Source organism: Rattus rattus, chromosome 7, assembly GCF_011064425.1.
Source record: "Rattus rattus isolate New Zealand chromosome 7, Rrattus_CSIRO_v1, whole genome shotgun sequence".
Classification (NCBI taxonomy): Eukaryota; Metazoa; Chordata; class Mammalia; order Rodentia; family Muridae; genus Rattus; species Rattus rattus.
The window spans coordinates 49,993,312-50,018,717 of NC_046160.1; the positions used below are offsets into that span (position 1 = coordinate 49,993,312).

The following is a 25,406-nucleotide window of genomic DNA, read 5'->3' on the forward strand; positions in this document are numbered from 1 at the left end:
ACATTTCTTACCCTAGACACCTGTGGTCTCAGAAGATGCTGAAGTACCTAAGAGGTAGAAGGATGACTTGGGGGTGGAACTCTCAAGCTGTGTTCATTAGTTCACCAAGCTGAAGTTGGAGAGAATCCTTTCTTTTGTCTGTTGATGCCCTCTATGTTGAACTGCCATTTCTTTGTATCTCAGGAAAAGTCATGAAATAAAATACTTCTGATAATTTGATTTAGACACCATGGTTCTTGATCGCTTTGACCCCATATTTTTCACTGTGCCCATTACATGTGTGTTTCAGTATAAGTCTATGGGGATACACATGTGTATGGACTGTGAGGTCAAAGGTCAACGTCAAGTATCTCCTCAATCACTCTTCACCTTAGTTTTTGAGACAAGGTCCTTCACTGAACCTGGTTGTCACCAATTCAGGTAGGCTAGCTGGCTAGAAAAGCCAGAACTCCACTGTGTGTGGCTATGTCAGAGGCTGTAGGTGTGGATCACTATACCTGCTTTTTCCACATGATGCTAGAGATCATGAGCTAACATCCTCAAGTTTGTATTGCAAGCACCTTCCTGACTGAGCTGTCTCCCTAACCCTGATTTTGTCTTTGCTTTACTGGAAGAAGTGGAAAAATAATAACTATTCATGGTCCTGTGTAAAAATTAACTGCAAGATGACATCAATGAGAACACATTATCTAATGGAACCAAAAGCCTAAAACTGGAATTTTTCTGTGTATGCAAATCATTTTAACATACATCAGACTGAAGTAAATTTTATGACAAACAACCTAAAATGTGACTAGTTTTCATTTTTTATACTCAGCAGTAGTACTTCAGTCTAATAAAATCTTCACAAGTAAGAATCTACATATCTGATAGAGTGAAATAAAGTGTGTAAGCACTGCACATGCTTACAGAGCATGACAAGTGATAGTTGACTCTGCTGTGTCGTAGAAGCAAGAATACTTTTGTTATCAAACAAATAAAAATAAAACCACTAGTTCCAGTTAGTCTATGGTATCAAGGTGTCTATAAGAATATTTGAAAAAATCAAAAAGGCAATACAAATAAACTCACCCTGTTAATTTTAGGCTGAAGGTCGGTGTTAAGCAGTGCACACTGGAAGAAGGAAAAAAGAATGTATATTCTACATGGCTTTATTTACACAAGTGTTAATGAAAGTAAAGTTTCTCAACAAGTGCGGTGATGATAGCGACTCAGGCAGTTACAGAGAGATTTGGCTGACAGTTCCTGGCAATGCGAAGATCCCTGAGGGGGATTCTCAAATAAAATCCCACAGTTAAAAACTTGGAATCACTGTCAATCCATATGGTAAATTCTGTTAGAGAAGGTTCAGGCACGTAGGACTTAAGGAACTGAAATCCTACACCCAGAAGCATGGCTGTTCATTGCCCTTAGCTGCCAACATCACATAAATCTTCTCTGTCTCACATAAATAAAGAAGACCAGGGAAATTACAACTTATTTCCATATCACCCATAACTTACAAAATGCAAGACATCATGCAAATGGAGGAAGCTCCAGGGATGATTAAAAACTAATAAACAGGAAATTTAAGACTGGAAATCACATGAAGTAGAAAGATCCAATACAGTCATATCTGAAGAAATAAAAATAATATAAAGGTACAATAAGCAATTACTTATCTACTTGTCTGGTCCTAGATGTTTTGTAATATAAGTTCTTAATTCAACATTAAAAATCAATCTAAACCTGGATGTTAGTAGAACAAAAGGACTATCTCATAAACTGATTATGTGTATATAATTATATAATAAGCATTTACGGGGTAGCCTTTTTAGACAAAAGAATGTAGGGAACTTAAGGATGAAACACCATGGCTCTAACAGTTAATAAAGAAAAGTTAAGTATATGACTCAGGGGACAGATCTGAGTCCTGTATTTTGTCATCATTTTATATTAGTATGTCTGTCAGTTTCTGAGGGTTGGAGAGATGGCTCAGCAGTAAGAGCTTTGGTTGCCCTTCGAGAAGTCTTGAGTTCAATTCCCAGCAACCACAGGGTAGTTCATAACAAGTGTAACGGGATCTGAAGCCTGCTTCTGTCATACATGTACATAGAACATTCATTTACATAAAGAAGTAGGAATTTCTGGTTTCCATGGAGACTCAATTGTGTCATGTGATGCTTTTCTGGAAACTGTCCTTTGAGAGGATGTTTTGCTAAAGCAGATACGTGAGGGGATGTTTTGCTGAAGGAGACACATGAGAGGATGATTTGCTGAGAAAAGACATTGCTATTTTTCTGGAAGCTGCTTGGTAAAAGGGCATGCTATGTTTCCCTGGAGTGGACACTTAAGAGGACACATGATATTTAGAAAGAGTATAAGTATAACCCAGAAAGACAGTGGACAATGCTCTTGCATGGGTTCACCTTGCTTTACTGACCTCTACATGTTGGGACGTCATATAAATGTACCAAATGGTGGTGTTCCTTCCAGCTGCTTCTTGCCACTTGGTGGAGGCTTGAGCTTTCTTCTGTGTGGAGCCACTGCTACTGATTCATGTTTGGTGTTTTGCTAGCAGACTGGACTGCTGTCCACAAAGATTGGGATTGCTCCAAAAAACTATTTCTAAACAAGTCCACAACCCCCATTTCCTATTAACCTTTCTTTTCCCCTATGTTTGGTGGGTGATGGGTTAGAAGGGAGGTTGAAGTGTTAAAGAACCATAATTACTTGTGGACTTTCGGAGTTGACTCTGTCTTGGCTCCTTGAGATTATTATTTGTCCAAATATCTTGCATCTTTTAAGGGAAGAAAGTGAGCACAGAAAAGTATATAATCAATAACTAGAGGGTAAGTATTGAGTCCTGATGCCTTTAGGACATTTATATAGACCAGACATTGAGCTGAAACATATTATCAAATCTGTTCCCACTGCATATCACAAGGCATCTAAGCTACACAGTGCTCCTGGGACAGGTCACATAACTCAGGATTGACAGTTAAGTCCTCAATAATTAAACATCAAGTTTGTTTTAAAGCATGTGCAGTAAAATGTAAATACTTCATTTATGTACTACTTGTACCTGCTTTGCATAATTTTGTTCATTTTTCTGATTCTGAATTTCAAATTTTTCTCTCTAAACTTGCTAACATAATCTGTAAGTATTAGCCAAGAAAATTCATTTTAAAACTGTTGTGGTTTGGATCTCAAATATTCTCCAATTTACAAAGGTTTGGTTGACAGCAAGTGCTCTAACTGGAAGCTAGCTTGGTAGACTCATTAGCTGTAGGGTGTGGGGAAGAACCCAGGACATCGGTGGACTACCTCTCAAGGTATGTGCTGGGGCCTTCTTTGTGTTTCCTGTTTCCTGGCCTCAGAGGGGAGCAGCTTTGTACTCCATGTACTCCACACCTTGATGTTCAGGTCTACAAATGATGGACTAAGTGACCATGAGCTGAAACCTCAGAAATCATGAGCCAAAATAAACATATCTCATGAGGTCCAGCATGGCCTTGGTAGGAACAGAATGACATGGTTCCTGCCTCTGGGACAGGACCAGCAGACAAGGGACTCCATGAGTGTCAATAGTTGTTGTAGCCATAAGGTTTGTTCGGATAATATTGTACATATTTTCACATTCTTCCTTTAAGAAATGCACTCCCTGTTGCCATGATAATCAGAGACAGTGTAAGTCCTGGAGGCAAAGGTGTGGCTAATGTAAATTTACCTAGCAAAAAACGGTAGATGATGGACCTTCAGGACAGCTCTTAAGGGTGTGAAAAACCTCATGTATTTAAAGAAGCCTATGGAAGCCAGGGAGTGGAATGTGATGGTTTGCACATTCTTGGCCCAGGGAGTGGCACTATTAGAAGGTGTGGCCTTGTTAGAGGAAGTGTGTCATTGTGGGGGTGAGCTTGGAGACCCTCCTCCTAGCTGCCTGAGGATGCTCAGACTGGTCCTGGCTTCCTTCGGGTAAAGATGTAGAACTCAGTTCCTGCTGCACCATGCCTGCCTGGATGCTGCAATGATGCCATGTTCCCGCCATGATGATAATGGACTGAACCTCTGAACCTGTAAGCCAGCCCCAATTAAATGTTGTCCTTTATAAAACTTACATTGGTCATGGTGTCTGTTCACAGCAATAAGATCCTAACTAAGACACATGGGTTCAAAAACATATAATTTCTCAACTATGTAAAAATATATAGATGCAATATGAATTGTATAAGGGGCTTCACAGATCTAAAGGAAAAGAGGCAGCTACCCTATGAACCAGCTCATCAAAAAGATACAAAAACAGGCAGATAAAAATGCAGACAGAATCCTGAGTTCAAGGTCAGCCTGGGACAGAGGTAATTTAGGTCCAGGTGTGGTGGAAATGGTAATTACAGGACAGGATCCCACCCAGCAAGCTTATTGTCTGTGTATAACAGAGGCAAGCAGATCTCTGAATTCTTTTGCAATGTTAAAAGAAGATGTGTGCTTGCTGTCTCCTAAGAAATAAGGCTCTGGGGTCAAGAGATGCTGATTCATAGGATAATCAAAAGGAATCCAGAAGTAAATGACTGGATTGATGTGTGAGATAAAAGTGGGTTTATGGTCTACAGGAGATGAGCTATCCAGAGAGTGCCTTAGAATGGCAGAGAGAGCTGCTTGTCGAACCCTCTGGAGCAGAACTTGAGAGAGAGCTGTCTGGAGATCTCCAGAAGAAAAAAGCAGATCAGCTACAACAAAAGCAGAACAGAGAGAAATCAGGCTGGAAAGCTGTCTTGAGCAGAATATAGGCTGCCAGTTTGACTTCAAGTCTTTTGTTTTTGCTGTTCCCAGACACCCCTTTCTCAGATCTCTCTCCAAGCTGAGGTTGGTCCTTGGCAATCTCTTGCTTTTATCTATCATTTCATGCTTTGTCAATATCTAGCACAACAATGAGTGCTTAATTTGTTGAAAATAAATACTTTTAAAAAGTGGTTCTGCAATTACCTCCATAGTAACTCAGTTAAAAGATACGCTGACATTGCTCTTCCACCAAATCTCTTGAGAATTATAGAAGAGAGATTTTTAGATAGTGTTTTTAATGAATAATAAAGGGGACACACACTAGGAATCATACTTTTTTTTTCTTTTCAAAGCTGTTTCCTTCACTTCCTTTTGAACACTAGCAAAGTGACTGTCTACTGTCTATATATTATTAACATTAGAAAATCCCTTGTCAACTATAGCTAGATAAGGGAGTAAAAACGGAAAGACGTTCTTCCCTGTAATCAAGCACAAGTGTCCAGAAAGAAATTAGAGTCTGTTCACTGCTCAGGGTACGGCTCCACGGCTGGAGAGAAAATGGTTTCCAAGAGGCTGCCGAGGACAGCAGCATCTTTACAGTGGGGACATCCAGAAGCAATGATGCATGCCAGGAAACTGGTGGGTTAGGGACTGACACATAGGAGATAAAATTATCACAAAATAGAGAGAATCCAGAGGAAACCATTTTAACAGTCCTGGCAGCCAAGAATGTGGTAAGATGGCATTTACATGTGTTATCTCTGCCAGGTTTTATGGAGAACTATGATATTTGAGTGTTAAATAAATATAATTTAATAATCTCACTAGGTAAATGAGTATTAGTAATTTCCTCTTTGTGAATTATTAGTGAATGATTATATTTTGAGTCATAGAATTATCTCTTCTCCCATTTCCTCTAAGAGCCCTTTGATTACACATATAAATGATGGACAGGATTTACTTAGCATGTTAATCTTAATCCCAATTTTTTAAGAGAAACTAAAGTAGTACACAGGTGGAACACAAGACTTTTTAGGAGATATTAAGTATCAAAAAGGCCAGCGATGTATCCAAATAAACTATGGTTTTCCATCACAGAAGCTAAAGGTCTTCGTACATATTAAAATCCATGATATTCTTAACTCATCACTACATCCAATGTGATTGAGAAGTCCCAGCTGACAGTATATAGGAAGGGGAAACGAGAAGGTACATTATAGCTTAAGAAAATCTGTCCTTTTCTACTTACAAACTGCTAAACCAGAGTTTCTCAACCTGTGGGCCATGACCTCTGTGGTGTCAAATAGTCCTTTTAGAGGGTTACGTATCAGATATCCTGCATATCAAATATTTACATTACAATGTATAACAGTGGCAAAATTATAGCTATGAAGTAGCAACAAAAATAATTTTATGTCTGTGAGTCAACACAATATGAGGAATTGCATTATAGGGTCGCAGTGCTAGGAAGGTTGAGAACCAAACACTGTACTAAAGGATCCAGTTAGAAAATTTAGTAAAATCTAGAAACTCAAAGCTCATCAGAAAGTTTGAGAAGATAACAAGTAAATGCTCAGTTTATTAAAGCAACCATGAATTCTCTAATCTAGTATATAGAGAATTTGATTAAGTAATACACATTTGCAATAGTAAGAAAAATGATTAAATAATTAGAAAAGCATTCATGGTTTCCTGCAGGAAACAATGGGCTCAAGCCTTTTCTAAATTCATTCAGACTGCTTAGGTAAGCTGCTGCAGTAATGAGAGTTTCCACTGCCGTGATTAAACACCACAAACAAAAACAACTTGGTGAAGAAAGGGTTTATTTCAGCTTACAACTCCCAGGTCACGCTCTCTCCCTGACAAGTCAGGCAGGTACTGGATCAAGACCACCAACCCAGACTACCCTTATCAGCCATTTATCAAGAAAATAGACTACAGATTTGCCTCCAGGCCATCTGATGGAGACATTCTCTCAACTGAGGTTCCTCTGCCCAGATGATTCCAGGTTGGGTCAAGTTGACCTAGTACTAATGTCACACTCACAATGATCTTCCATGTTCCTGAATGGGATGGTTTAATTTTCAATAGCCATCTTCTATAAGATGCTACACACTATCTGCAAGCTCAGTAAATATCCCAGCTGCTTGTATTCCTGAACACTGATTACGACCTGCCATTGAGACAACTGCCCACCACAAGGAGAAAGGAATCCGGGTATTCATAGGTCAAGATCAGGTATGTTTCCTGTTAAGGAACAAGGTGGTGTCAATACATTTTTTCCTGTAACTGTTCTGTACTGTTTTAGGTGTGTGGTCCATATGATCTCTGCATCCCTCCTGGAGTCTCGTACTGAAGCATGAACATAGGCAGTGTGACCAAATGAGGGTGGCAACGAGCACCGTAGTTACGGCAAGCCAACAGCAGTCTGGATAGTTTTTATCCACCTCAGTTTTAAAAACACCACAAAACAATTAACATTCAAAGAAATGCATCACTCTCTATTCATATTCAGAAGAAAAATATGCTACACAGTTAGAAAAACTGAGACTTCAAGAGTTATAAAGTTATAAAACGAATAATGCTGGTATATGTGTGTGTGTGTGTGTGTGTGTGTGTGTGTGTGTGATGTATATGTGTATACTGTGTTTTTTTTTTTTTATGGGAAGTATCCAATCAAGCATAACCCACTTAAAAGGCAGAACTTCATCATTTATGAAATCTAGGAAATGGATTTTTTATGGAAATTCTTTGAAAAGTCAATAGATTTTTAAGTCATTTAGATGAAATATTTAATAAATTCCAAGCAGAGCTTCAAAGTATCCCTTGCACTATTGAGTAAAAAGCTCAAATTAGTATCAAAATAATCTATAATTTCCACTCAACTCTTTGGGGGATAAAACAACTCAAGTGTAAACACGTCCACACATTCTTTAACCAATTAGATGATATACCACTGGTCTCCAACTGAGAGAATAGGAGACAACTTGGTTGCTGGTTTCCGAGTAACATCTGGAACATTTTCACAGCTCTATATTCATGTGGCTCCGTGGAAATGCCCTGCATTTTTAGGGAGTCCTTGAAAACCAGTGAAAATGGTTCTCAGAGGCAGGGGCTTAGCACAGTTAAGAAGCTTGAGAATTTACATGGAGCAGGGATAGAGCACGAATGCAGAGCTGAAAGACTGCTGTTTGTGAGTCTTAAAGTGAACAGCATTAAAATGTTCACACAAATCACAGTTTCTCTGAAGAATTTCAATTTAAAATAAGCAAAATTCTGATAGTGGATTAAAAGTAATCATCTCAATCTATCATGGTGATAAATGCTTGCAAACCCAGGCATGAAAGGGGAAACAGGAAGACTTCCAAACTTGGAGTCAGCCTGGGGTACACGCTGCCAAGCAAGTCAGGGTTATTTGAAAGACCTATCTCAGAAACATAAAACAGCTGGATCTTTAATTAAAGTTATTCATCTTTTACTTATATTTAAATGTGTCTTATTTATTTTCAATAAAATGGTCTTCAAAAGTAATGAACATCAATCTATTCTAAGAACATGTATCTTCCTAAATCTCACTTTTCAGTAAAAAATATAATACAGCATTTGAATTTCATACAGTTCTGATTTATTATAGGACTGACTGATCCCTCAATCTTCCATCCTTTTATTTTACAAAGACTCATCAGAAAGATGATAACATTGTAGGCTAAAGGGATCCCGTAGATATTAGGATCTGTATTCCACCTTCACAGATGTCTAGACACCGAGAGACTCCTTGTATTAAGACAATAGAAATTGTCTTAGAAAATAAAATATGCTCATTGAAATAAAATGAAATAGAAGATAGAGGGTTCCAGTTAGGCAATGAGAAAACAATGGCTACCAGTCTATAAATCATGTTAGACTTATGGTTTGTTAAATGCTTTCTTATCGGTGTCAATGTCTCTTTGACTCTGACATCTGGTAAAGCAACAGTGGGTCTTAAATCCGAAATTTAGTACAAACCAGAAAATTTTTAATACAGGCAATTACCACTGTCCATTATCCTTGTTACTGTAAGATGAGCTTAGTAATTAAGGCAGTCTGTTTTCCTAATAATAAAAATATAACAATTCCATGCAGATTTTACCCAGCAGATAAATCATTTGTTTTACAACATACAAAACCTTTATATGGCTACTTTTTATAATCTTTCTTTATGTATTATTCAGCAATACCACCAGTCACCAGTTGTTTGCTTAGAAGTGGCATAAATTCATGTAAAAAGTCCCTTGGAGCAAGAGTTTAAAATAAATAAATCTGTATTTGAATCTATGATCAACTTTAAAGTACATTGGTGAAAATTTCAGCTTTCAGTTAATACCATGAATTACTTGCATATGATTATCATGTTTCACTGCCCAGGTCCCAGATTTGTCCTTTTGTGACATATACTAGGACATATGTAGCAGCATCATATGGAAGTGGCTTAAATAAATTAAAAGGAAGCTGGCTCACCAAGTAAAGGCACTTGCCTACAAGGCTGATAACCAGAGTTCAGTACTCAGTGACCACAGAGCAGAAGATTCTGAATAGACTCTCAGACTGTTCCTTGACCTCTACATGCATACCATGCATACATATGCACCACACACCAGGCACATACACACTGAATGAATGAATGCATGCATGCATGAATGAATGAAATATGAAAATGAATGAACAAAAGAAAATTAAACCGATAATGAAGTCACATCTCTCAGCAGATTACAATTTGTAGTGTGAAAGACATAACTGTGAGTTACAAGTTGAAATGAACAAATGAGTAGTATTCATGCAATATTGATGTCTTTATAGTGTTCAAAATGTACAGGGTAAGTAGAAAAATACTCAACACACACACACACACACACACACACCTCACAACTGTAAAAAGAAAAGGGTATGGACAGCATGCCGTTTTGGTCAAGATGGTAGCATTATCAAAGACATTCTAGTAGAAATAATCAGGTATCATGATAATTATGGCTAGAAGTGATAGATATTCACAGAAAGAAATATAAGCAATTCGATAATGAGCAAAGAACACAGTACCCAGAGCATGCCTGATCTCATCTTACATTGGAAGATAAGCAGGGTTGAGCTTGGTGAGCCCTTGACTGGGAGAAAAAGATGCATAATTTACAAAAGTAGATATATGGATAGTCAATAACAATATGAAAAGATTTTCATATCAAGTGTTCATTAATTAAGTACAAGCCAACAAACAATATAATGTACCACTTCCTGCATATGACTATTGTTATTATTTAAAATCCCCAAAGCAGAAACAGAAGAAAACTTCCTGTTAACCTAGACATTGCAACCATTTTGGCCTTGCTGAGTAATAACAGAAAATGCATGGCAGCATTCAGAAAGATGATGCGAGAGCAAACCGATATGTTAAGAGCTGTGGGAATTCTTTTGGATATAGAGCTCAAGTATTTGAAAGCAGAATCCCCGAGACACATTTAATGTTCTGGGCTGGTGTGTTGTCCCGTATGTGCTGGGATGGTAACAGCCACTGCAAAAGACAGAAAGCAGGAAACATAGCCACCTGAGTCCGAAGCGGAAGCTCTAGAGTGGCTGAAGTGATTTGGGGGAAAGAAGGTGCCACAGAGCAAGACATCACCTGACCTAGGCTTCACTGAAGTAGTCACAAGGCAATCTGATGTGCATGAAGGGAAAGCCGACAGTACTGAACGAGTTAGAAAAAAACTTACACTTAGAAATAAAAATTCTTATTAGCAAATTCATGAAACACTCCAACACAATCACCATGGATATGATGCTCTGAAAGAAAAATCACACCAGACCAACCAACAGCAATGGTCACCATGACAACAGTCAAACAAATGCTATCCCCATGTGTGTAACGACAGAAAGCATACACGTTTATTCTTCAACTCTAATGGAATTATACACAAGTCCAAAACCAGTGCCATGACGCAGGCTTCCAAATTAAATCCTTACTAACAAATATTAAGCTATTATAAATCTACATATTCAAGATAGCAGAAGATTGGAAAACAGACAAACACAGCTCACAGGTCCAGGAGGAGCTCAGAATCACATACAGGAATATAATCAGTCACTATTTTAAAAGGGTGCCACTAAGAAAGGACAGGTTTTTTTTTCAATATACGGTGGTAGAATTTGGTATTTGTTCATAAAGATAAAACCTGTACCTATATTTTACATTAAAAATTATTCAGAGGACTCTAAGTCCAAGTGTAAACAAAACTGCTTATGAAAATTTTATGATTGGTCAAGAAAGGCTATCTTGGCAGTTTCTCTTCTCTGAGCAGTTAGGATGCCTTGTGGAAGCTGAAGCCTCACTTCCGGGTGACTCCTCCAACCAGCGGGCCAGCCCTGCCCCTCGGATGAGGGCTGCTCCCAGAAGAGCACCTGCAGCTCAGCCTCCAGCAGCAGCTGCACCATCTGCCTTCGCTCACCTGCTGCTGCACCTCGGAAGCCAGGCCCGATGGCCCAGATGGCTTCCACTGCAGCTGGTGTGGCTCTGGGCCCTGCGGTGGGGCACCCCCTGGATCACGCCATCACTGGGGGCTGCAGCGGGGGTGCTAATGCTGAGCCTGTGAAGCCTGACATCACTAACCATGAGTCCACTGCAGGACCAGCAGTCTCGTGGACCTTACTCTCTCCAGATCAAGCAGTTTCTGGAGTGTGCTCAGAACAAGAGTGATGTCAAGGTCCGCGAGGGCTTCAGTGAGGTGCTGCGGCAATGCTGGATTGCAAATGGTTTAATCTAATCAAGAAATTCAAGCTGGAGAAATGTGACATTGGTTCTGTATAATTGATAGTTGCAAGTGTGGACCCTTATTTCTACCAGCTCCATGGCTTCAGAATGGCGGTGAACGAGATCTAACTAAAGCTGTTTACTGAGGCTTGTAGTATTGGTTACTGGGCATGTGTTTGGCTTCCTTGAACTACCAATATTGTGACTGAGTTAAAAATAAAGTGTTTTATTCTGGAAAAAAAAGACTACCTCAGAGAAGATGCCAAAAAGAGATTTTATCAAACACCAAATGCACAGTCAACTGTCTGTATGTGCGTGTTCTGTATTCCCAGCTCCCACAGCAAATGGACAACATAAGAAAATCCGTATCTGTATTAAACAGCAGGACAGCCTTCTTACTGTCTTATTGCTTGTCCCAGAAACAATACAGTCTATACAGAAAGTATATAGAAACTGTCCATACAGAAAATCTACTGCATACTCCAGAGACTCCGGAGGAAGGACTTTGGTTTTGCACAAATGCCACACCATCTTACATAAGAAACATGAGCACACAGGGAGCTTCGCATCCATGAGGGTCCAGAACCAGTTCCTCCTGAATAGTTTATATGAATTTTATAAAAACTGATGACTTTACCAACAAACTACAAGAATAGAAGCATACATTAAAAACAGGGACGGAATTTTTTAAAAATTAAGCAAGTGACCGATGAGAGTTGCTTTTTAAAAAACTCTTAAAACACTAATAAAAATATGCTAAGAATGGACATAAGGTTTAAACAGACAATTCAATAAAGAAATCAAGTAAGAACCATACCAGAGAGGATAGCACCCTTAGTCACTAGAGAAAAGTAAATTAAATCACCATTACAGATCTACTAGAATGCTAAAAACAACACAGGACAGACAAAGCCAATTGCAGAGTAGAGAATGGAAAGTGTGACATTCCCTACATTATAGAAAATTGTAGAGTTACTTAGAGAAAAAGAAGAGTATTTTTATAAAATAATCTTCATTTTATATACATCTCAGCAATCACACTTGTATTTATTCTAGTTAAATTAAAACTCGTCAAAAAAAAAACCACAGTTTTGCACATGCATACACATAGACATTTACAAGCATATATTCACTCATATGTGCATACGTATGTGAGATTTTGACGATTATAATGCTGCTGGTATAAATACAGATTTATGCATATTTTTCCAAATTTTTAAAATTATTTTATTTACATTCCAGTCAATCCCCAACCCTCCCTGTCCCCCTCCCACAGTTCCACTCCTCCTCCCCATTGCCTCCCAGAGGGTGCTCTCCCCCCTACACCAGGCCTCCTCTTCTCTGGGGCCTCAAGCCTTTCAAGGATTAGGTATATCTTCTCCTACCAAGACCATATTTTATTTGACAAGTTTTAATTTTTTTTTAATTTCAGTTCCAGAGGTCATTAAATAAAGAATATATATATTCACTTGGACAGTCATATCTATATCAAAGAAACACATGTAAATCCCCCAGAAAAGGAACATATGAATATATTTTAACCAAAAAATACTCGAACAAACAATTCAAAGGCTAATTACTTAAAGCCTATAGCAGTTAATTATGAAAACAAGATACACTATACCCAAACATTCCCATTAAATTTCTCCTCACAATTCAATGATCATTCTTTATGAGAAGAAGTAAAGGAGCTACATTTCAATAATAGCCAACACACTACTTTCAATCTTGGCATGGTATGCACAGCACCATGGGGAACGCTTCATCCAAGCCTTGGAACTATTAGGTAAATTCTCTTTGTGTCTCTCTGTCCGCACATTTCTACCAGTGCTCTAAATATAATCAAAACCAATGACAGATAATAAGCTACAAATAGCAGAGAAGACAGTGGAGGTTTCCTAGCTGATTTGTAGAAGCAAAATGGAGAACAAAAGAACATTCGTCTAGAACTTGGTTCCAACAATGAATGTCTTAACGAGAAGCTTTGAGTCTTCTCATGGGCTGTTTGTTGAACTGAGGGAAGACACATTCACAACAGAGCTCATTCCTAGCCATGCAGGATGCATAGTCAGACAGCAACAGATGGATGGGGCATGCAGAGAACATAGAACAGCACTTCTCTGTGATCTGTCTAGTGGCATCTGGGGTGGGTAAAACGGGTTCCTAGTGACTCCAAAACCATATGAAGTACAGTTGTTAGGAGAACTTCTGAAGATTCATAATTATGTCTGTAACACTTTAGAATTTAAAATAAAGTAATTGGTAGAATATGAAGACCAAAGAAAAATATTTATGCACATTACATATGCATTTTTACACAGAAATTCTTTCATGAATTACAGGGAAAACATGGGATAAACCATTTTGTTTCCATTTCAAGAAACAAACATAGCATGTATAAGATTATAAAAAAATTATAACCCTCTAAATAATTTTATTTATCTCTTAAAATTGTATTTTATTTGTGTGCGTGTGTGTGTGTGTGTGTGTGTGCCTGTGTGTTCATAGGTATGCACAGATGCAGTTGCCCAGGAAGGTTGAGGGAGTCAGAATCCCCTGGAGTTAGAGTTACAGGAAGCTGTGGGTCTCCAGATGTGGGTACTTGGAAATGAAACTGGTTTTTTGCAAGACCAAAAAGTGACCTTAACTTCTGACTCACCTGACCAGCTACTAAAATCTTTTCCCTTGCTACTTCTCTTATTTTAAAATTCCTTCCCTTTACAGGATGCGGTGTATGTAGTTAAGGATGAAATGTCACTGATTTATCATATCATTGCACCTTCCACGGGCTCCCAATTAGACTGTGAACATGTAAGAGAATGAGCCTTGGGGAAGCATTTACCATCCATGTCATAGAACACTATCGTAATTAGACCTTTAAAACACGCTTACTCTCCAGATGAGCTTAAAATATAGTAAAGTCTATAAAGACCCTCATTCAAAAACTGTGACAGGCTATTAGAAAGCACAGATAAAGGGTCATAGAGTCAATGTCATTCACTGCTTGTAGCCCAAAATATCTAGGTAGAACATGTATGCTGAAAAGCACATTCTCTTTAGAAATAGGGGAGCACTTTCCTTAATTAGGCAAACCAGCCGGCACTTGGGCAACAGCTCAGTCAGTAAAGTTCTTATTCCACGGGCAGGAGGGCCTAGGTTCAACCTCCACGACCCATATAAAACGCTAGATGTAATGTCACATGTAAGAGATACAGGAAGAGAAAAAGATGTCTCTGGAGCTCCCCGGACAGCCAGTGTAGCTCACTCGGTGGGTTTGAGGCTTAAGAAAGTGTATGAAACCATAGACTGACCTCTGACCTCCACAGAAACATACACAAATATACATATGTATAGGAGAGCATGAATTATTAAGTTAATTTCACAGATACTCCCATATATGTATATATTTACATATAAGATATTCTTATACAAAGAAATAAAAACAAAAATATTAAATTACAAATATTAGAAAAATAACATAACAAATATCAACTGCTTTTAAAATTTTAGTTAACAACAAACAACTTTCAGACTTTGAAACCTCACCATATGAAATTCATACACACACATAAACTGTTTAGTTAAACCTAATGGCAAACAGAACTGGTATAACTTTGATTATAATCAACATTTATTTTTCAATCTGTAAACCTGATGTTCAGTTGCAGTAGAGGGGGTAAATTTCATCACTGAATAAATAAAACACAAATAAAATGAAAACATACCTAACATTTAATTTTAAAATTCGGTTACTATCTGCTGAAGTAAGTTGCTTAAGGTTTTTCTATGCTTAGCCAACTAATTGGTGTTACACACAATTATTAATAGGCAACTGGGAGAACATTTGTCCTAGATAAGCTAAACAGAATAAATATGCTTAAAATACATTTTACTAGAAAGGTTTATGAGCTACAAAACATTCATTTCAGAGGAGAGGTCAAGGAAGCTAGTCAACCACTAGCTTTTGTTCTGTTTAAGAGAAAATGATGTAAAAAAAATCACAATATATATTTTCACATCATTCCTGTAGCATATCAGTAAGTTAACCTATTGGGAGCAAAGCTATTTAGTCATAATGTTTAAAAACCTGAAACACTTCTTAAATTATCCAAAGCAAAACTCCAAATCTCCTTGTTAATTGATCAAATCACCTAAGAGCTTCAAGGACATTTGCAATAAGGCATCTTAGAGGTATCCGCAGCAAACCACTGATTTTAACAAAAGGAAGTCAGAGCCAAAGAATTTATTTTTTCAAAGGTAAGTTGGTTAATAAAAAATATCAGGCACCGTTCCCTAATTCCTAATTCAAGGTTTTACTTAGCCACAGCCACTTTTAATGAAACATTTAGGACTTGCTGAAAGCAAGTGACTTGTGCCAAGTTTGTCTTTATTCCTTCTGCATTTCTCTCTCTCTCTGTGTGTGTGTGTGTGTGTGTGTGTGTGTGTGTGTGTGTGTGTGTGTGTGTGATGGTGTGTGAGAGACACTCTCCTCTTTCGTCACACTGTCCCTACTTCAAGTTAAAGAACCCCTGAGGAGAATTTTTAGTGCTGAACATATACTTCTATACCATGCCAGTGATCTGGAGCTGGGTGAATTGTACAAAGCTGCCTTGGCATTTAAATCACTTTCTGAGAACGCCATAAGAAAGTCTTCTGGTAAGGTTTTTGTATTCCACTAGCATAAACTTATAGAACATGTGGGCTTAGCCATACAAGAAAGAAAGTCATATGCTATCCCATGCTGTAGGTTCATCGCAGCTTGCCACTGAGCATTCAGGGGCTCTCCACCATTTTTACTATTTTCTATGTTTTATTTCTAATTAACATCACAGTAAGTTTATGAAGCTCAATTCAATGTTTCATTACAAAAAACACTGTGTAATGACCAAGCTGGGGTAATTATTATGTCTATCATCACTTCAAACATTTTTGTAACAAATTCTTCTATGCCTCTATTTCATTTTGAAGGCAAACGACTAACTGTTGTCACCATTCACTGTTGCATACAAAAAGGGAAACAGAAATTACTCCAACTTTGTAGCTGTAACTTTGTATCCATTGACCAATTTTCCACATTCACTGCTCTTCTTGATCTTCTTATTCTTGTTCTTCATGGTTTTTGTTTTTCTTCCTCCCCCTCCTCCTCTTCCTCCTCTTCCTCCTCCTCCTCCTCCTCCTCCTCCTCCTTGTCTTCTCTTGCTTCCTTCTTTTCTCCTCTTCTGCTTCTTCTTTTTTGCCCCAGTCTTCTCTCTCTCTCTCTCTGTATGTGTCTGTCTGTCTACCTCCCTGTCTCTGCCTCTGTGTGTGTGTGTGTCTGTCTGTCTCTGTGTGTGTGTCTCATGTTCTCTCTCTAATGTTCTCTCTCTCTCTCTCTCTCTCTCTCTCTCTCTCTCTCTCTCTCTCTCTTTCATACACACACACACACACACACACACACACACACACACACACACAAATCAGGCCCTGGCAACCATTAATTTATTCTTAACTTTTTAGAACTTATATTTACTCTGTACTTCATTTTATTTAGTATCTCCTACATTTATCTTAGCTCTTCTCAAAGAGATTCTATTCTATTTATGACTAAATAGCATTACGGAGTCATATACACCACATGTTCTTCATCCCCATTCATACATCAACACTAGGTTGATCACACATAGACTAAAGTTAACGACAATACAATCTGGTAAATACAAGCATTTCTCCCACACAGACAGCCATGAATAGGTTTGCTAAGTCAGAGGTTTTTCTGTTTTTAACTCTTAAAGGGAACTCCAAACTATTTAACAGAATCTAATAGTTTATATTCCTATCAAGAGTATACACAGGCCTCCTTCCCTCTGAGTCCTCCCCAGAGATTTTTATCTTTTATCCTCTTGATAACTGTCATTCATATTGGAGGGAGATATTATTTCACAGTCGTTTCAATTTGCTTTCCCATGATATTAGTGATGGTAAGCATTTTTATATGACTGTATAGAATATGCATCTCCAAAAAATTTTATAGATTTTTCAACAATTTCATCCTCATTGCGATATTAGAATTTATTTATGATATAGAAGAATGGAAGTTTTTCTCTATTTACCTCATGAAGAGATTGGTTTCCCATAGGCTTAAGAGGAAAAATCACAAATCTCAGAAGCCTTCAAGTTTGTGTTGTTCTTCCTATGGGATTGCAAACTCCCTCAGCTACCTCAGTCCTTTCTCTAACTCCTCCATTGGGGTCCCCATGCTGCAAGCAACTACCTCTGTATTTGTCAGGCTCTGGCAGCCAGAGCCCCTCAGGAGACAGCTATATCAGGCTCCTGTCAACATGCAATTCTTGGCATCAGCAATAGTGTCTGGGTTTGGTGTCTGTATATGGGATGGATGGGCAGTCTCTGGATGGCCTTTCCTTCAGTCTCTGCTCCAAACTTTGTCTCCATATTTCCTTTAGACAGGAGCAATTCTGTGTTAAAAATTTGGAGATGAGTAGGTGGCCCCATCCCCCAACCAGGGGCCATGCCTAAACTCTGGATATGGTCTTTATAGGTTCTCTCTCCTCTATGTTGGACATTATAGTTAGTCTCATCCATCTAGGATCCTGGGAGCCTCTTGCTTTCCTGCCATCTAGAACTTGCCGGTGGCTACCTCCATTCACCATCCCCCATTTCAACACACTTCTGTTCAAACTCGTGACCCTCTGTATATCAACTCTATCTCTGCCTATGCCTGATCCCGCCCTTCCTCTCTTCCTCCCAAGTCCCTCACACCCTCTACCTTCCATAAGTATTTTTGTTCCACCTTCTAAGAAGGATTGAAGCATCCACATTCTGGACCTCCTTCTTCTTTGAGCTTCATATGGTCTGTGAATTATATCTTGGGCATTCTGGGCTTATGGGCTAATATCCACTTCTCAGTGAGTACATACTATGTTTGTTCTTTTGTGGGTTACCTCACTCATGGTGATTATTTTCTAGTTCCATCCATTTGCCTAGGAATTTCATGAAGTCATTATTTTTAATAGCTGAGTAGCATTCCATTGTGTAGATGTACCACATTTTCTGTATCCATTCCTCTGTGGAAAGACATCTGGGTTCTTTCCAGCTTCTGGCTATTATAAATAAGGCTGCTGTGAACATAGTGGAGCCTGTATCCTTGTTGTATGTTGGAGCATCGTTTAGGTATTTGCCCAGGAGTAGTATAGCTGGGCCCTAAGGTACTATTACGTCCAATTTTCTGAGGAACCGCCAGATTGATTTCTACAATGGTTGTACCAGCTTGCAATCCCACCAACAATGGAGAAGTGTTCCTCTTTCTCCACATCCTTACCAGTATCTGCTGGTCTTATTCAACATTCACGGGGATAAGAAATGAGTAAGTGTTTTACAGGGAAAATGGCCAGAGAGATGCTTTGATCTAAGTTTAAGCACAAAACTTCTAGTTAAAAAAAAAATCCTGGGCTAGACAGATGGCTCAGTGGTTGAGAACACTGAAGCTCTTTCAAAGGACCCAGGTTCAAATCCTAGCACCCACATGGCAGTTCATAACTGTCTGTAGCTCCTATTCCAGGCGATCTGACACCCTCACACAGACATAGGTGGAGGCAGAACACCAATATAATTAAAATTAAAACAAAATAACCCAGGTATGGTGACATATTCTTGTTATCTTAGAACTGGATAAGACAGATACCTAGGGTCCTCTGATATGTTAGTATAGACTATTTGGCTAGAGCCAGGCCAATGAGAGAAACTGTCAAATAAAAAAAAATAGTGGATTACTACTGAAGAACAGCTTCCGAGATTGTTCTCTGGCTTCCACATACATGTGCACTCAGATGTACTTGCACACTGTATGTGTATGTGCATTCATAGAAACAGACACATATGCATGCAACAGGGGAAAATGCCCATGAAACATTCATAGTTTATACTGATTTCTACTAGGCTAGCAATATTGTCTACAGAATTAGAGCTGCATATTTCTCACTTGACTACTTTGGAAACAACTCAGCAAACGAGCATCTAGTTGTCCAAGGATGAATGACTCTACACACATGCATGAAAAATCTGAATCAACAACACAGCCAAAGGCACAGACCTGCCCCAAATGAATATTTATATTGCCAGTACCACACAGGTTGAATTGAACACAAACGTTACAATTTCATTTTGATGCCCTCCCTGACAGCAATATCACAAGATCGAAATCCAACATAATACAAAACAAGTCATCAAGAACATGTAATTAGTGTGAGGAGATAAAACAAAGACTAGCAGTAACCATAGACATATGGCTTTGCTTAATGTTGAAATGCAACCTGGAATACATGCAGAACTGAGAGTAAAAGCACACAGAGCACACGGTGAGGTGTACAGGCTTAGAAAGACTTTTATATGCACATAAGAGCTCATCCTATCAAAGCTGGCTGTTTGTGCTTCTGTGCTCGAAACTTACGTAAGCAGGTTTCAGCTCAATCTAACATATGCAATATTAAATAGCAGAGAAGAAAGTTTACAGATGACAATATATATTTTAACACCTCCAATAAGAGAGTTATTTGGTACAGCATAGTGTATCGATTATTCAACTATGATTAAATGTACAAAGGCAGGAAATAGAGCGAAGGCTCAGCAGTTAGGATACTAAGCTGCTCTTGCCGAAGACCTGGAGTCAGTTCCCAGCACCCACAAGGATGGTGGCTCACGATTATCTGTTATGGCAGTTCTGAGGGATGGGATGCTCTTTTCTGGCCACCACGGGAACAAGAAATGTATGTAGTACACATATACACATAAAGGCAGACACTCAGACACTTAAAAGTACAAAAAAAAAAAACTACATTACACTATATTTTCCAATACAAGGCTACAGTAAAAAAAAAATCCTCCCAAAAATGTCAAGCAAGCTTACAAACACCAAGCAAGACTTCTCTATGCTATCATGTGTGTGCATTTTCACATGTGTCTGTTACTGCTGTTCCTCCTACTTCATGTGAAGCTGTCGGGCAGAACTACACTGGAAGCCTCTCTTCAATCGCTGATCCTATCAGGAAACACCTCTGAATTGGAAGCACTGCTTTCCATATCTGTGCAGGAAAAACTTGAGGTTGAAAGTGTGTGAAGGAAGAGGAACAAAGGAGTTATTTTCATCACTGCTTAGATCACTGTGTTACAAAATGAAACGTAACCATAATTAAACAATAAGCATTTCTCAATAGATTTATTCTCTGGCTTCTCCGAAACAACTGGCAAGGAAAAGCGACCTTCCTCAAACCCACAGGTCTCGTCATGTTATTCTTCCAGTTTAATGTTCAAAGGTTTCCCTTGTCTTTTAGAAATACCAAAGGTTTGACTGTGGTTAGTAGAATTAGCCACAATCTACAATCTCATCTAGTGAAGATGAGATTTTCCCAACGTGCTCAAGTGAGACGAACCTTTTCAACTTCAAAATCCTAGGCTCTACTAAAGAGCCAAACTCTCGGTATTAACTATTTCAACAGCAAATAATCTAAAGCACTGTTAAAACTATCTTCATCAATGATAATACCTAATTATAGAAGAAATCAATTTAGTATCTTCAAAACACTCTGACAGTGGTTGAAATATGGCCACAGTTCTTTAAGAATATCATTTCATACTTAGAGTTTTCAGCAGACCTTCATCCTTTCTAGACAATTTTCATGGAAATAGAGAAGACCATTTCTCTTCCAAATCCCTTTGTGATATATTCCCTCAACTGAACTAGGATTCAATGTGATATACTAAAGCCAAGAAAAATGTGAAGAACACAAAATCGCTATGATTTTTGATAAGGAATTAACCTAGGTGCAACTGGGGGAGACATTCTTGATTGATCATGAGCTATAACAATCACTTAGCTTTAAGTAAAGCAAATTATTTTGGTAATTTAGATGAGCCACATCCAAATTAAAGATAAAAGCCTTTACATTTAGGGAAACAATAACCCCTCAGAGAGTTAATATGGAACTTTCCACAAAGCGCATATCAAAAACTTGTAATACATTCTACATGACTCACAAAGGCACTTCTAAAATCAGTTTGCTCCACAAATACTCTGTGTTTAACAGAGCTTGTGATACACACATGCCTCATCCAGTCCCCTGTTGACCATAGGCTTCGGAATGCACAGCATAGACACTCAGGTATAAGTACCATAATAAAGGAAGGAGAGGTGAGCTGATGAAGTAAGAAAAAAATGAAAACACCATAAAGCCCGGTCCTGTGGGTGTCTGTCCCTTTAAGGAGTAAGCTTTGCTTTCTTCCTTCCACAGGGTTCTTCTCTGCAAAACTCCTATCTTTTCTAACATCTTGTTCCCATTCCCATGAGACCACGGGTCCCTATGCCCTGCAAAGCCATGATCCCGGCAGCCTATGTTCCTCCACTAGGTGTTGCTTCCATGCAGGACTGTCATAACCTGTCTGTCCATCAAGCATTTGTTGTATGGGCCTTTGAGAAATATTTGCAAACCAAAACCATTATAAGTTCAAAACATATATTAGCAGAAACAAAAACCCGTGAACATATATTTCTAGCCAGAAGAATCTGAGTGCCAAGAAAAAGGCATGTTCATGTATCATGTTTTATTTTACTATATGGACATCATGAGCAAGGTTTCTTTTTAAGGCAAATTAAATGGGATTCAAAAGCATAAGGAACACTTCCAGGAAATGTCAAAATTATACTCACGAGCAAGACGGCGTATCAAATGGTCAGTAGGCTTATTGACCTTAATGTTCTGAAACTTGAGAAACATTTTGAAACTGTTGATTAATTTAAAAGACTGTTTTGGTTTTTTGAATTTTTATTATTCATTATCTGTTTTCTGACCAATTATATGATCAATTTTGGAGAAAGTACCATGAGGAGCTTAGAAGAAGGTATATCCTTTTGCTTTAGGATAGAATGTTCTATAAATATCTGTTAAGTCCATTTGGCTCATGACTTCTCTTAGCCTGTCTACGTCTCTGTTTAATTTCTGTTTCCATGATCTGTCCATTGATGAGAGTGGGGTGTTGAAGTCTCCTACTATTATTGTGTGAGGTGCAATGTGTGTTTTGAGCTTTAGTAAGATTTCTTTTACGTATGTAGGTGCCCTTGTATTTGGGGCATAGATATTTAGGATTGAGAGTTCATCTTGGTGGATTTTTCCTTTGATGAATATGAAGTGTCCTTCCTTATCTTTTTTGATGAATTTTAGTTGAAAATTGATTTTATTTGATATTAGAATGGCTACTCCAGCTTGATTCTTCCTACCATTTGCTTGGAAAGTTGTTTTCCAGCCTTTCACTCTGAGGTAGTGTCTGTCTTTGTCTCTGAGGTGTGTTTCCTGTAGGCAGCAGAATGCAGGGTCCTCGTTGAGTATCCAGTTTGTTAATCTATGTCTTTTTATTGGAGAGTTGAGGCCATTGATATTGAGAGCTATTAAGGAATAGTGATTGTTACTTCCTGTTATATTCATATTTGGATGTGAGGTTATGTTTGTGTGCTTTTCTTCTCTTTGTTTTGTTGCCAAGACGATTAGTTTCTTGCTTCTTCTAGGGTATAGCTTGCCTCCTTATGTTGGGCTTTACCATTTATTATCCTTTGTAGTGCTGGATTTGTAGAAAGATATTGTGTAAATTTGGTTTTGTCATATAATATTTTGGTTTCTCCATCTATGTTAATTGAGAGTTTTGCAGGATACAGTAACCTAGGCTGGCATTTGTGTTCTCTTAGGGTCTGTATGATATCTTTCCAGGATCTTCTGGCTTTCATAGTTTCTGGCGAAAAGTCTGGTGTAATTCTGATAGGTCTGCCTTTATATGTTACTTGACCTTTTTCCCTTACTGCTTTTAATATTCTTTCTTTATTTTGTGCATTTGGTGTTTTGACTATTATGTGACGGGAGGTGTTTCTTTTCTAGTCCAATCTATTTGGAGTTCTGTAGGCTTCTTGTATGCCTATGGATATCTCTTTTTTGAGGTTAGGGAAGTTTTCTTCTATGATTTTGTTGAAGATATTTACTGGTCCTTTGAGCTGGGAGTCTTCACTCTCTTCTATACCTATTATCCTTAGGTTTGATCTTCTCATTGAGTCTTGGATCTCCTGTATGTTTTGGACCAGTAGTTTTTTCCGCTTTACATTATCTTTGACAGTTGAGTCAATGATTTCTATGGAATCTTCTGCTCCTGAGATTCTCTCTTCCATCTCTTGTATTCTGTTGGTGAGGCTCGTATCTACAGCTCCTTGTCTCTTCTTTTGGTTTTCTATATCCAGGGTTGTTTCCATGCGTTCTTTCTTGATTGCTTCTATTTCCATTTTTAATTCCTTCAACTGTTTGATTGTGTTTTCCTGGAATTCTTTCAGGGATTTTTGTGACTCCTCTCTATGGGCTTCTACTTGTTTATTTATGATTTCCTGGAATTCTTTCAGGGATTTTTGTGACTCCTCTCTATGGGCTTCTACTTGTTTATTTATGATTTCCTGGAATTCTTTCAGGGATTTTTGCGATTCCTCTCTGTAGGCTTCTACTTGTTCTCTAAGGGAGTTCTTCACGTCTTTCTTGAAGTCCTCCAGCATCATGATCACATATGATTTTGAAACTAGATCTTGCTTTTCTGGTGTGTTTGGATATTCCGTGTTTGCTTTGGTGGGAGAATTGGGCTCCGATGATGCCATGTAGTCTTGGTTTCCTGCGCTTGCCTCTCGCCATCAGATTATCTCTAGTGTTACTTTGTTCTGCTATTTCTGACAGTGGCTAGACTGTCCTATAAGCCTGTGTGTCAGGAGTGCTGTAGACCTGTTTTCCTGTTTTCTTTCAGCCAGTTATGGGGACACAGTGTTCTGCTTTTGGGCGTGTAGTTTTTCCTTTCTACAGGTCTTCAGCTGTTCCTGTGGGCCTGTGTCTGGTGTTCACCAGGCAGGTCTCTTGCAGCAGAAAAGTTGGTCTTACCTGTGGTCCCGAGGCTCAAGTTTGCTCGTGGGGTGCTGCCTACGAGCTCTCTGCGGTGGCAGCAACCAGGAAGATCTGTGCCGCCCTTTCCGGGAGCCTCCGTGCACCAGGGTTCCTGATGGCGTTTGGTGTTTTCCTCTGGCGTCAGAGATGTCTGCAGAGTGCAGTCTCTTCTGGTTTCCCAGGAGTGTCTGCCTCTCTGTAGGTTTAGCTCTCCCTCCCACGGGATTTAGGTGCAGAGAACTGTTTATCCGGTCTGTCCCTTCAGGTTCCAGTGGTGTCTCAGGCGCAGGGGTCCTGCCGCTCCTGGGCCCTCCCCCACGGGAACCCAGAAGCCGTATCATTATCTGTTTTCTAATACACCTACAGAACAAACCGTTTTGTAGGGATGCCACTGGGGATGGGACATCTTAGAGAAGTGGGGTAAAAGGATGAAGTAGGGAATTTTGCAACTTATATAATAATGTCTCTTATCACACTGACAGGTTTTGGCGATACTATTATAATCACGCTCTGTCCAAACCTCAGAGAGAACTTTTAAAAACAAAACATGAAAACTACTGTTTACAAGATTGTTGGCAGCATATGATTAGATTATGTGTCCTACATTAATCAACGCATACACTGATGCCTTCAGGCAGAGGTAATTAAGATAAGCTGAAAAAATGAAGGCCCCACTAGGGAAGGAAATGCTCCTTGCTGAACTTTACCCACCAAGTCAAATTGGATGGGTAACAGAAACAGAGCGAGGCTCTAAGCACTCTTCCTCCTCAGCCACGCATTTCCACACATTTCCATTACTTTCTTATCGGAGTTTATGTTTAAACTGACCCAGTCTTTCACATGCCTTGATTTTCTCTACCTTCTAGCCAGGACGCTGAACACCACAGCCTAAAGAACAGTCTACCTGGCTTTATGGATGCCATGGCCCC

General features: G+C 38.8%; 1 protein-coding gene across 1 annotated transcript in view; it reads right to left on the reverse strand.

Annotated features, from left to right (window-relative positions):
• Crppa (CDP-L-ribitol pyrophosphorylase A) overlaps positions 1-25,406 on the reverse strand; it is a 257,449-nt gene that overhangs the window by 67,820 nt on the left and 164,223 nt on the right. The window lies entirely within an intron of this gene.